Here is a 12,681-nt window from a genome sequence, read left to right on the forward strand (position 1 = left end):
AGAACATCAAATTGTTAAATTGAGGCTGAGACTGAGGCTATGAAAGACAGTGACCATGTGGCACCAGAACTTGAAAAACCCAGATACCGTTTATGCATCTACTACCAAAAAGATAAGACTTCTATTAAACTTTTTATCTCTCAATGACCTCTTGAATTAAAATATACACTTTTGAACAAGCAAAGAAATCAAACATACCTCCTAGTGCAGATGCAAGTATTTATGAGAACACAAAACTCTGGTGGGAAAGATGATTCCCAGGGAAGTCAGTGGGAATTTTAGTTGCAGTTCCTAGAAGAGCAGAATTAAATCAGTGTTAACTACTTTGGAACACTTGTGTATACATAGATCAGACAAATATTTTACCAAAACAAAACTGAACAGAAATTTCCAAATAAAACAACTACAGCAAGAACTCTTGATGTAAAATTACAGGATCACTGTAAAATGATTTACATAAAATGGCGAGCTACAATTAACTTTATAGATGCTATTCTGTCATTTTTTTCCTCCCCGTAAGACTTGTGCTTTGCCTCAAGTTGGATATTAAACAACACTAACAGTATAATCTTAGATTTACAGTCCCCATCTGCCTCTGTCGAATTATACATTGTCAACAGATGATGGCGCTAGAATTCAATCTGAAATCAACTATCTGATTTATTCAATAACTGACCTTTCTTCAAACAAATACCTGCAAACAAATCTACCAAAATTTAGCTACCAAAATTTAAACTGTATATTAAAAAAGGCATAAATTAACTAAAGCTTTGGATATGTCTTTTAAAGTAATCCATCATCTTTCCCACCTCTTCTTTCATGTCTCAGGCCTCAACCCTTAACCACGGAACAAAAAATTTGCCTTTCAAAGCGTGCACAACTAAATGAGACATTTTCAGCAAGAGATTCATTTTTGATGAATGCTATGGATCCATATTCACATTACCAGAGTCAGCATGCTTCCAGCTATTGGAAGCTGATCTTATGCTATGTACAGAAATGAGGATTCCCTCAACAGCAAATGCTAGCTGCAGGATCAGATGCAGCAGGGAGAATATGAAGCTCAAGCAGGTATCAATAGCAGGCTAGCTGTACTTCCAAACTGATAAATAACCAGGCTGTTGAAAATTGAAAATGTGCTTTTTAAAAACTACTCCCCACCAGTAGTACTCTGATAAGCTTCTTATTTCATCTTTGTGAAATTTTTTTGTTTAAATATTGTCAGTTTTGACTAGCATTTAAAAATTGCCTGTTACGTCAACATGCACAAACTACTTTAGCAGAAAGTCTGCTTTCATGGCTTCTCAATAAAACACTGTGTACAGACTTAAAGTAATAACAGCAGTAAAAATAACTTAAGATTTGGTACCCCAGTGAGCAGTAGTACTTCTAACGCAGATTATAGCTTAAAGGAAAAAAAGAGGAAGGTATTAAATCATCAGAAAGTACAAAAAAAATGAACACTTACGTGGTTAAACCTCTGCAAGGACTAAACAAGAGCAAGTTTTTAATGGAAACTATGTTGCTTAATCTACAAAGAATGTTTTTCCCTTACCATATGCTAGCAGAATTATCATTAAAACTGTAATTTATTATTGGAAAGAGCTTCAAAATATTATGCTGAGGCACCAAAATCATGTCCTGGAACCAATGGTTGGGTCAGCGTTTTGTTCACAGTAATAAGTTCTGATATGCCTCAAGCAAGACAAAGAGGTCCATTAATTTTGAAAGGCCAAAACCCCAAATACTGTACTTTCTAAAAGTGTAATTAGTAGGTTGAATTCTACAGTCCAGAATAATGCTAATGGTTGTTAGACAATTTTCCACAGACATTGGTCAGAATGCATTAATATTTTCACAACATATTTAAAAAACAAACAAACCAAAAATCAGAAACATTCTCACTCCCCAAATCTTTTTAACATCTAACACATTCATGCTGTTATTGTCAAAATGTGTGCATTGAAATTTGAAGCCTAAAACTAAATCTTCTATGTTGAGAAATCACTGTAAAGCCCATTTATTACTTCCAAACTCGTTTACTGATAGGACTCTCATTTTTTGACAGACAGTAATGAATGTATTAATAACTGTTTTACACTGCTTTGTACATATTATACACTTTTTGTCATTAAAGAACATTGACACATTTTAATACGACAATGTATTTTTTTATGCTTGATGCACAAGTAACATCTTTGTACTAGCCTGATTTTTTACTACCTGCTAAAAGATAGCAAAGATTTTTATTGTTACTGTACATTCTCTTCCTCTTACTTTTAAGTTATGACACAAAAAGACTTCCTAAGAAAAAAATCCTAATTAAATATCCAAATACGAGAGGTCTGTGAATTTTCTCACCATCCAAAACAAAACTGGGCTCAAAACATACTTTCATTCTTTACACAAACTATGTCGCAGGAACTTTTGGTAAAATGTATTATCTGGACTCCTCAACAAGGAATCTTTTTCTCTATCTGACTGCAATTTATGGGCATTTTGAATATTAAACTCTGCTTACATGGTTGGAAAATGCTGCACAAATTAAAATATTGGAACAAATATTAAGGAATTGATTTGCTTCTATATCTGCTAAAAGTACTATATGGTTTCTGTTTCACCTTATTGTCATTAAGAGCGAATTTTATAAAGATGCTTATCCTCCAGAATTTTGTATAAACCCATTAATATCCTTATTTTCTCTAGCCCCTCAGTACATTTTTTTCTTAAATAGGTATAGAAAGTATCAATATAAATCTGGGTTGAGCTTCTACATGCAGCTCTTGTGAAAGTAAACCCCGACAAGGGTTGGAACTAGAAGACTGAAGCTGCACGGTTAAAATAGTAGGAGGTTATCTCTTGGTCCCAAGAGATATCTAAAATTCTAGAGAGAGAGGGAAGAAGGAGAAAAAAAAAAAAAAAAAAAGGTAGATCCTAAGTAGACCAAAAAAGGGCCAGGACAGACTACATTTGATTTTGTTCAAATGGAATCTTTTACATCTCATCTCCGCACTACTGTTTTCCCACCACGAAACCACCAGAACAGCTACTGGAGCCTTATGTAGCACCAATTCCTGCCTCCAAGGACGAAGGCTCCATATGGACATGCATGTTATTTACCACTTTATCCCCAAAGCCACCCTTGACTGCTGAGAAAACAGTTTGCTGGCCTCACCTAGAGGCTCTAAGAGCAGATAGGAGACCCAGCCATCGCGGCCGCAGCCTCTCCTGCTGCTAAGTAGGCAACACTGCTAGTGTTGGAGGAGTATTGGTAGAGAGGAAGATAATACTGATTTGTGGGGATTAAGTTATTCTTTTGCTCCCTGCTTACTGAGGAAGGGAATTAAAATACATACAAACCTGATTTCCTACAAAAATTTAATTTGACCAGCAATACAGCATGCATCTTCTGCAGATTATATTCTTAATGACATCCCAGCTAATCTCATACTGTTAGTTTGAGAGTCGCATCTATCCTGTGATCCCTGTTGGCAACACAGGGCCGGGAAGATGCACCAGCTCGGCTTTAAACACAGAGCGGGGTTTTGCCAGGAATGCAGCCGTAGAAGCAGGAAGCTCACAGGAAGCCTTAACAGCTTCCTCCTTGGGCTCCCAGCCTGGACAGGTAGCTGGTGCCTGCTTTATCAACCGCTGCATCCAGGCATCTAACTCAGCTGCAAGGACAAGGCTGTCCTTAGACTGCAGCTGTACCAAGGTGGGCAGGACTGACTAAGCAGCAATCCCAATCCACCATGAGGTTCAGTAACACCTCCCATTCCTGCTAGGCTTTTACAGCAGGCAGCTCTTGGAAATGAATGAACCTTGAAACGGTTTCTTGCAGTCCTCTACAAAACATCGCTAATTCCTCCCCAGAAAACATCAGTAAAGGAGTCCAGCGCAGGGCCACAAGGATGATCAGGGGCCTGGAACATCTGCCCTACGAGGAGCGACTGAAAGAGCTGGGACTGTTCAGCCTGGAGAAGAGAAGGCTGAGAGGGGACTTGATCAGTGTCTAGAAGTACCTCAAGGGAGGGAGTGAGGAGGATGGTGCTGGTCTCTTTTCAGTGGTGGCCACTGACAGAACTAGAGGTAATGGCCACAAACTGAAGCACCAAAAGTTCCACAGGAACTTAAGGAAAATTTTTTTAACAGTGAGGGTGACAGAGCACTGGAACAGGCTGCCCAGAGAGGTTGTGGAGTCTCCTTCTCTGGAGATCTTCAAAACGCCCTTGGACGCAGTCCTGTGCCACGTGCTCTAGGTGACCCTGCGTGTGCAGGGGGTTGGACTGGATGATCTCTAGAGGTCCCTTCCAACCCTAAGCATTCTATGATTCTATGATTCCAGCTAATACAACAGTGTGAGAAGGGAAAATAGGAGGCGGTGCTTCTGTGTGTGGTAGTAAAAGACCCTAAAGTATAAGTGGAATGAGTTTCTCCACTTCCTGAACATTGGTCACTTCTGTGGGGAGAGTGAAGATGAAAACAAAAGGACAAGCTTCAAGAGGCCCTACCTTATTGGCCACGTAATACTAACTTCTTCTGCTTTAAAGGAATGCATGAAGATTATAATATGGCATTTTCTTTTCTTTAGTATTTTTTTTACTCAGCTTCATATTCAAGTCCACAATCGCATGTTTTGTTTTTCTGGGATAAATGTGTGTGCATGTATCTGTGTGTTTTAGCACTTTTTATATAAAAGTTAATCCAGGGGTGTGATGAGAAATGCACATTCCATTTAAATGAGCAGAGGGAATAACAAAGAAAACAGATGAGTCTCATTACAGGTGTCTGTGAGGAAGGGAATATGGATGTGAAGCTCCAGTTCGAGAATTTTAACAGCTGTCAACATTAAAATACCCAAAGGGGAATTACAAGAATACAAGTCTTGCAGGTTACTGATGTTCGGCCTCAGCATCCACAGAGGGTTGAAATTAACGGAGGAGGGTTTAAACTCAGCCAGTGTGGTATGGATAAGTCTGTGTTCTGGTGAATGTAGTCTTCATCATACAAAATGAGTTTGTCTTTTGCCAAGAAATACCTTTTATTGTATAAACAGAGTAAGATGCAGTATTTTTAACTTTCTGAAGGAAAAAAACAATACATGCAACCAGAGGTCTAAAAGCTCAGAATTACCATCTTACTCTGTTAAATGCAGTACAAGCTAGATTTACATTAAAAGCTATTTGAAAAAGCTTGTTCTTGTCTTATTTTTTGCCCCCTCACAATGCTAGAAAACCCAGCTAGGTTCAACACTGAAGTGGACAACATCTGTGTTTAATCATCTCTTTTCTGTTCATCAGAAAAAATGGGGGACCCTCTTGTAGAGTGTTATTTGTTCATATAAATTCTCCACACTACTGTGGAATAGATATTTTTGCACTAGGAATATTAGAAAAAGAGCAGTTGCATTTACAGTAGGATGGGCTCAGAGAGGGTCTCCTTTACTGATCACCCTCACCACTAAAAAGAGAAGAAATTGAGGGTGCAGAGCAGAGTGTGGCACACACCATTTCAGCTACAAGGCACTCAAGAATGAGGAAAGTAGAATAAGTGAATCGCCTCTCACCTAACAATCCTTCTTCAGAATCCAGTGTTCTACCTTTAAGAGACATACAGAACAATTTCAGGTCAATGATCTTACAAGTTAAGCAAAATAATGCTCTCTAGTAATAGAATAGAACACCAACCATATATGCATATGTTATCTGACTCATATAATTGTCATTGTGCATATGTTATCTGACCCCATAAGGGGTAGCACCTGATAGAATACAACAGCATAATATACAGTTGCCTTTTCATTGGTGTAAGTGTTGGGATCTCATATAACCAGGTTCACATAACTACTCTTTACTTTTAAGACTAGTCTTAGGGTGAGGCAGGGTCTTTTTTGTTTGGGATTGCTAAGTCCATACATGGGCATCACCAGGTATAGAAAGATATGAAAACTACAGGAAAGCCCAAAGGTACAGCAACCTATCACAATCTGGTTCATGGTCTATATACATCTCTATCCTTGACCAGTTCTTAATTCCAGCACAGTAAATAAGAACAGCTCCTAAATTTTAAGATTCAGGGATGCCTGAATAGGAATTTACCTCAACATGTGCATCCTTATTTAGATTTGATTTCTGAACTTCTACAAATGCTGGATAGAAACTCGAAGTCTGAACTATTTGCACTTCTCTCTGTGTTTTACTGTTAACAGAGAAGTAAATAAAAAGTTTCTTTCTAGTCATCTGCAGAAATTGATTAGGATATTCTGCTCTTCTACCCAGGTAATAATGAGCAGTAAAACAACTGAAGATCCCTAGAAGTATGGCTATACTAATTTCACATCTTCCTTTGTTTTTTCTTAAATAAAATCACCAGAAATAAAAGTCATAATATTAAAAAAACTAAACAACAAAAACAGAAGAAAACAATTAGGCCATTTTCAATCATTTATCATTTTACATATGTACAGATATATTTAGGTTAACTGGGTACCGGGTGGGAGATCTACAAAAATTTCCCATCACATTGCTGGAGTAGCTGGTGATAAGCAGAAACTCTTATAGTAGGAAATATCAGCTAAATGCTTTCATCAGAGACCCACTTTACACCTCTCATTGTTAGCATTGCTTGTGATTTAGAAACTAGTTTGTAGTAGCTCAACAAGGGTAATCTCTTTTCCTAGAGGCTGCCTGCTATGAATTCTGAACAATCATTAATTTTGTTTTTGCTTTTATAATAAAAAAATCTAACTATAACCCAACACAATAGCATTTATCTATCCAGGAGACAAACTGAAACCATACCTCTAGGGATCGTTAACCCTTGCTAGTAAATACAAGCTTTAAAATATTTTATTGTAGGCTAAGAGAAAAATAAAAAGGCAGCAGCTGGATTCTACCGGAGATCTAAAACAGATAAAGGACTGCTCTGCTTTTGTAAACGGGCCCAGCCAAGGGTGCAGTGGCTGGTGCTCAGGGAGCACATTCTCCTGTCTTAAATGCACCTGAAGGTTATGTGAAAGCTGGCTACACCTTGCAGCACTAGCTCAGCAACTGCCATGGGGAAACGTGCCCGAGTGGAGGCTGCAGGGCATGGGTCACAGTATGCACCTCCCAGAAAGCTGCTGGAGAAATGAGGCAGTTACCATCATGCTTGAGAAAAAGGACCTGACTGTAACTAAAGAATAAGTGTGCATTAAAGGCTTTTAAAATTTAATTTGGGTACCAAATTACATCTCAGTTCTCTTTCCTTAAGAAACAAACAACAAAAAAGGAGCTTCTGACCTAAAACTTTTTTAAAACTCAGCACAGCAGCTGTTATTCAGTCTTTATATCATACTATCACCCTGGAACAGCATCCTGCTGTGTCTTGTACCCATCCTACCACTACATGACACGATTCCAGCTCCAAAGAGTTTGCAGTTTCTATGTTATATTTATATGCAATTATAGCACAAATATAAACTCCAAACCCTCTTACAAGTGGCAAAACTCTCAAAACTCCAGATAATTACAACCCTAGCTCATCCTGATCTGGGAGCTATTTTTAGGACAGTATTGGGCTGATGTGCTCTGAGCTTTTTTATATTTGCATTAAGTCCTCTGTGATTCCTCTTCTGAAATGTGTGCATATGCCGAGTCCATGTGAGATGCTACCACTGGCGCTTGTCATAAGAATTAAATCCCTCTCAAGCTTGTTTACAGCTCAGCACTTGTCATACTGCTCCCCTGAGCTTCATGGCTGGTTAGGTTTTTTCCTCTCTCTCTGGCTCTGTGAAAGATTTAATTTCTTTTTTGTTTATGCGTGTACTTACACTTGCAGGTGCAGAAAAGAAAAAAATTGCTGCACCCAGATGTTTTGAAGCTGCAGTAGCATACATACAGCTCAGATTAAGGAGAAAAAAATGCATCAGATAAAACTGACCTTCTTCTGTAGCATTCTTTGGAATAGTTAATAAACCTATTGCATTTCATGGACAATAAGACTTGAAGTCATTTTTAGGAAGACTGGAATGTTTGAGATTTTTTTTTGAATAAGACTTTTAAAAGTCTGAAGGTGATTTAATTACTTCTATTTTCAATTTTACTAAATAACGTGCTACCATGATTACAGACTCAATCATTAATACAGCTACTGCATGTCAAGTTGTCTTAGTTTATTCCTGAATTGTTGAATCTTACAGAGTTAATCCAGATTCACACAATAGGTTAAGTATATTGTATTTTTACAAGAAATAACAACAACGCCACCCTTTTGCTTCAGTACTAATAGGAGGAAGGACTGACTCTGGTGGATGCAAAGCTGTACATCCCAGATCGTGTCTAGTTGAGTATGCCTGCATTCCAAAGCCGCAGCTGGTTAACCTTGCAATTCATTTACTCCACGACACACTCTAACAGTCCATACTAGAGTGCAAAGATTAATGAGCTATGGTTTCACAGGCAACTACTCTATCTGTCCATCTACACACACAGTAATGACTTTTCTGCCTCACCTTACCAGTATGTGCAGAGAAAGGCAGACTTACTGCAATCAGTAGAATGGCTACTTATTTCTTTCTTCAAGCTCAGCAAATAAATTAGGAACCTTTCCTTATATAGACATATTCCTCATCAAATCAATTTACCAGCACAGTTAGGCACAGAATAAGAATACTCTTTCCTTAGTTTTCTTTTATTAATTTTTGCCTTAAAACTTTCCCAGCAGTGCACAATCACATGCACAACTTGCATGGGAAGGGACAAGTAGGAATATAATCTTCCACAGCAGAATCCATTGGAATTTTAAAGGACACTATTGTGAATCCAGCTTGTTGTATCTAGCTTTTTTAGCTGCTTTCTATTTCAATAATTTCCTCTTGAGCTTCCAGAGGCACTGGTGCAGCATTGCAACATGACCTCTGTGGTCATGCTCACTCTTCTACTCGCATTAAAAAGTCACTGCAGGGAAGACAGATGACAGGTACATATATATATACACACACACACATATATATACACACAAAATAGATTGATTTGCACTCTCTCAAAACCAAAAGACAGCTCTGTGTGTATAACTATATAAATATATATGAAATATTATATACACACACACTCATCCTATACTCACTGATTTTCTATCTCAGCATTACTAACTTGACTGTGCACAGCTATATACAGTCAAAATGAGGGCCAAGCTACAATGATATCCTTGTGTAAAAGATACAGGAGAGAAAGTCCTTTTGCTGTGCTGGAAGAACATTAGGATAGTTAAACCAAAACAGTTGTTTACAGCATGTTCAAAATATGTGGTACAGCACAAGTACAAAGATAGTACTGACCTACCCCCAGTGATTAAATATGATCTGTGGTAAGCTTAAAAGTTTCCACTCTGTGCATGTTCTTTCGGCGCAGATGAGCAAGAAACATAAGTTGATAATATGGGTGTAGTGCACAAAGCACTTTTCACCTTCCCAGGGCCAGATATGGCAGTGAAATATATCTAGCTCAATGGCTAAGAATTATTACCTGAGTTTCAGCTGTGGGAGCCTTGCCAATTATTGATCTTTACCCAATTGGTGCAGAGGACACTCAAGACGCATTAAAATTATAGTGAGGTCAGATCTTTTTGTTGTGATGCCACCAACAGCAGACATTTTGGGTAGACAACGGCACAGAATCTAATGCTTCTTGATAGAGACTTTTACTCTTAATTAATGAAAAGACTAAAAGAAGAAGCATTCTGACTGTATATGCTTTATATTCCACTCACAGTAAAGTCCCTAGCTGCTACCACTTCTTATTGATCTTTTATTGCAGTGAGGCATCTTGACAATCCAATGACACTTGTAGTTTGTTGCTGTGCATTTTCCCTGGAGATACTGTTCAGCAGAATTCCTACCAGCCTATCACCTATAACAAACACAACATAGTGGTTAGAGTAAGATCAAAATTCATTGTCATAACCTCCTTTCTTTCTCCCCCCACCCCTAATTTCTTTTACTGAGTTGAAAGGTCACATACAAAATGATAGATGAGAGAGGTGATTGAGCAACTACCAAAAAAAGTGCAAATAGACTATAAGCTCTCAAATCAAATTTACTTTATTTATGTGGAAAAAGCAATAAATAAGGACTCTGTAAACACACCAAGTAAAGAACACATTAATATACACTACTTTTGATGCTAGAAGAGATTATAGATTCATAGAATCATTATGGTTGGAAAGGGCCTTCAAGATCAACAAGTCCAACCACAAACCCATTACCACCCGGTGCCTGCTAAGTCACATCATCAAGTGCCCCTTTCCACACATCTCAAACACTGCCAGGGACAGTGACTCCACTTCCCCGGGCAGCCTGTTCCAGTGCTTCACCACTCTTTCCTTACAGAACATTCTCCTAATTTGTAACCTGAACCTCCCCTAGCACAACTTGAGGCCACTCCTCTTGCCCTATCCATAGTTATTTTGGAGAAGAGACCAACCAACTATGAAATTGTAACACACCTTCATGTTACAATACAATATACATTAAACAGCTACCAATGTAACTGCTAACACCTAACTATTGCTATGCTTTTATTGATTTCAGTAGGAATACTTGAAAAGTAAGAGGGAATTCACCTTGAATCAAACAAGGCTACACGATTATTCATAATTTTGTTTTATATCATACTGTATATGACAAATGGCAAAGAAGGTAGCTTAAATGCCATGCAGATCTCTGTAAGCACAAGAGAGGACAAGAAGAAATACTGGACAGTCAATATCACCCAAGACCTGGTAAAATTATGCAGAACACCCTCATTGAAAGGATGTCCTTTGAATGAAAGGAACATTTCCTTGAAAGAGGAAACATCCTATTTCAAAGCACATGAAGAACAAGAAGGTGATTAGGAACAGACTATAAATTTACCAAGGTCAAACATTGCCTACCCAATCTTATTGTTTTCTATAATGAAACAACTAGCTCAGAAGTGCTCAAAAGGACAAGGGGGCAATAGTCATAAGTTGCAGTAAGAAATATTACAATTCAATACATAAAAAAATATATTTACCATGAGAGCAGTTAGAGTGCTAAAAACAAACCTGATTTAACTTTGAAGTGAGCTCTACTCTGAACAGGATGTTGGACTGGATGACTTCCACAAGTCCATTCCTGAAGAATTAAAAAAAAAAAAAAAATCCTCTAAAGAGCTTATTAGCCTATTTAGAAATATCCTTGGATCCCAAAAGAGTCAAAGAATATGGAAAAAAAAGAAATAAAAGTATACTTATGATCAATCTAATTCTTCCTGTAAGAATGAGTTAAAAGGTCACACCACAATTCATACTATAAAATCAGATATTAACAATTTTCATTCTACTTTTAAAAAGACCAGATCTGCTAACTTCTGAAAACAAACTGGGATTTTTGCAAAGTCATTTACATTTGTGGCATCTGTGCAGATTCACTTACACATTCCTAGCCACCATCTTCATCTGCAACAGAAGTAACAGTTGAGGCAAGAGAAAGAAACAAGGCAGGCACTTTGTGGCTTTGCACTTTTTCTTTCCTTTTCTTGGGTAGCAATCACACCTATTCTTCCTCTTCCCCTTACCAACAGAAAGTACTTGCAGTTTGACTCTCCAGGGTTCTATCAATTACAGCACTTCCCCTCCATAAAACAAGAAAACCCAATATATAATTCTGACAAAACAATACATTGGCCGAATCACTAGAAAGGCTTAAGCCAGAAGAACTACTGTGTGACCTTGAAAGGATGGAAAAGGGAAAAAGGCCTCTCTGCAAGAGTAAATTACTTGCATTTAGGCTCCAGGCTATTTTGGTCTGTTTATGCATGTTTAAGTTCTATTAGTTCCAATTCCAAACTATTTTTATGGCATAGGAGATTGAAGGATGATGAATTTTATGTATAGCAGGATTAATTGTTCCAATACAAAACAGCTCCAAATTTTAGGTTCTATTATATCATGTGTATATAAATATATAAATGCCCCATTAAAGTAGCATGAACAAAAAGGGTTTCAAAGCCAAAAACTGAATTTTGCCTGTTGCCTCCTGAGAAGCATGCAGCTCATTACATAAACAGGGGTCTGTTGCCATCTTTTGAAATCCTACCTCAGTCATAATCGACTAGATGTAAAGAAATAACTCCATAAATAACTGTTTGGTTGAACAAAACTTATCCTGGCTTTTTTCAACACAACTATGTTTGTTAAACATATTGTTAAGCATATTTATAGGAATAAATACAGAAATAAAAAAGCCTCACTCTGAAGGCTGCAATTTTACAAAAAGGCCTTGTAGGTAACTCACATTCTATCAAATATTGCCTTGATGCTAATAGCTTTATTAGGGGTCTAACTGAAAATCCTCACTAAACTACATTTCTTTTCCTATTTCTTAAATTAATGGCACCTTCTCCAGGTGTTTAAAGAATACATCTGTTTTAGGAAACAAAGTACAGGCCCATAGACAATCTAGCTACACTAGAGAGAAATGACAGTACCACTTACAACTACAGAGACGTAACTGCAAATGCAGGAAAGGATTTCATGCTTACCTCCCCAGTTAATGGAGTGCAGGGAATGAAGTCATTTGTCTTTCTGTTCACGAAACCAACATACTCCAGACACTAACTGCATCCCATGAGAAGCTATCAAATGGTAGCCACTGACCAGAGAAAGCTATAGAGCAGAAAA

This window comes from Tinamus guttatus, unplaced genomic scaffold, assembly GCF_059628265.1.
Source record: "Tinamus guttatus ecotype Peru unplaced genomic scaffold, ASM5962826v1 Tinamus_guttatus_pri_ptg000004l, whole genome shotgun sequence".
NCBI classification, from domain to species: Eukaryota; Metazoa; Chordata; class Aves; order Tinamiformes; family Tinamidae; genus Tinamus; species Tinamus guttatus.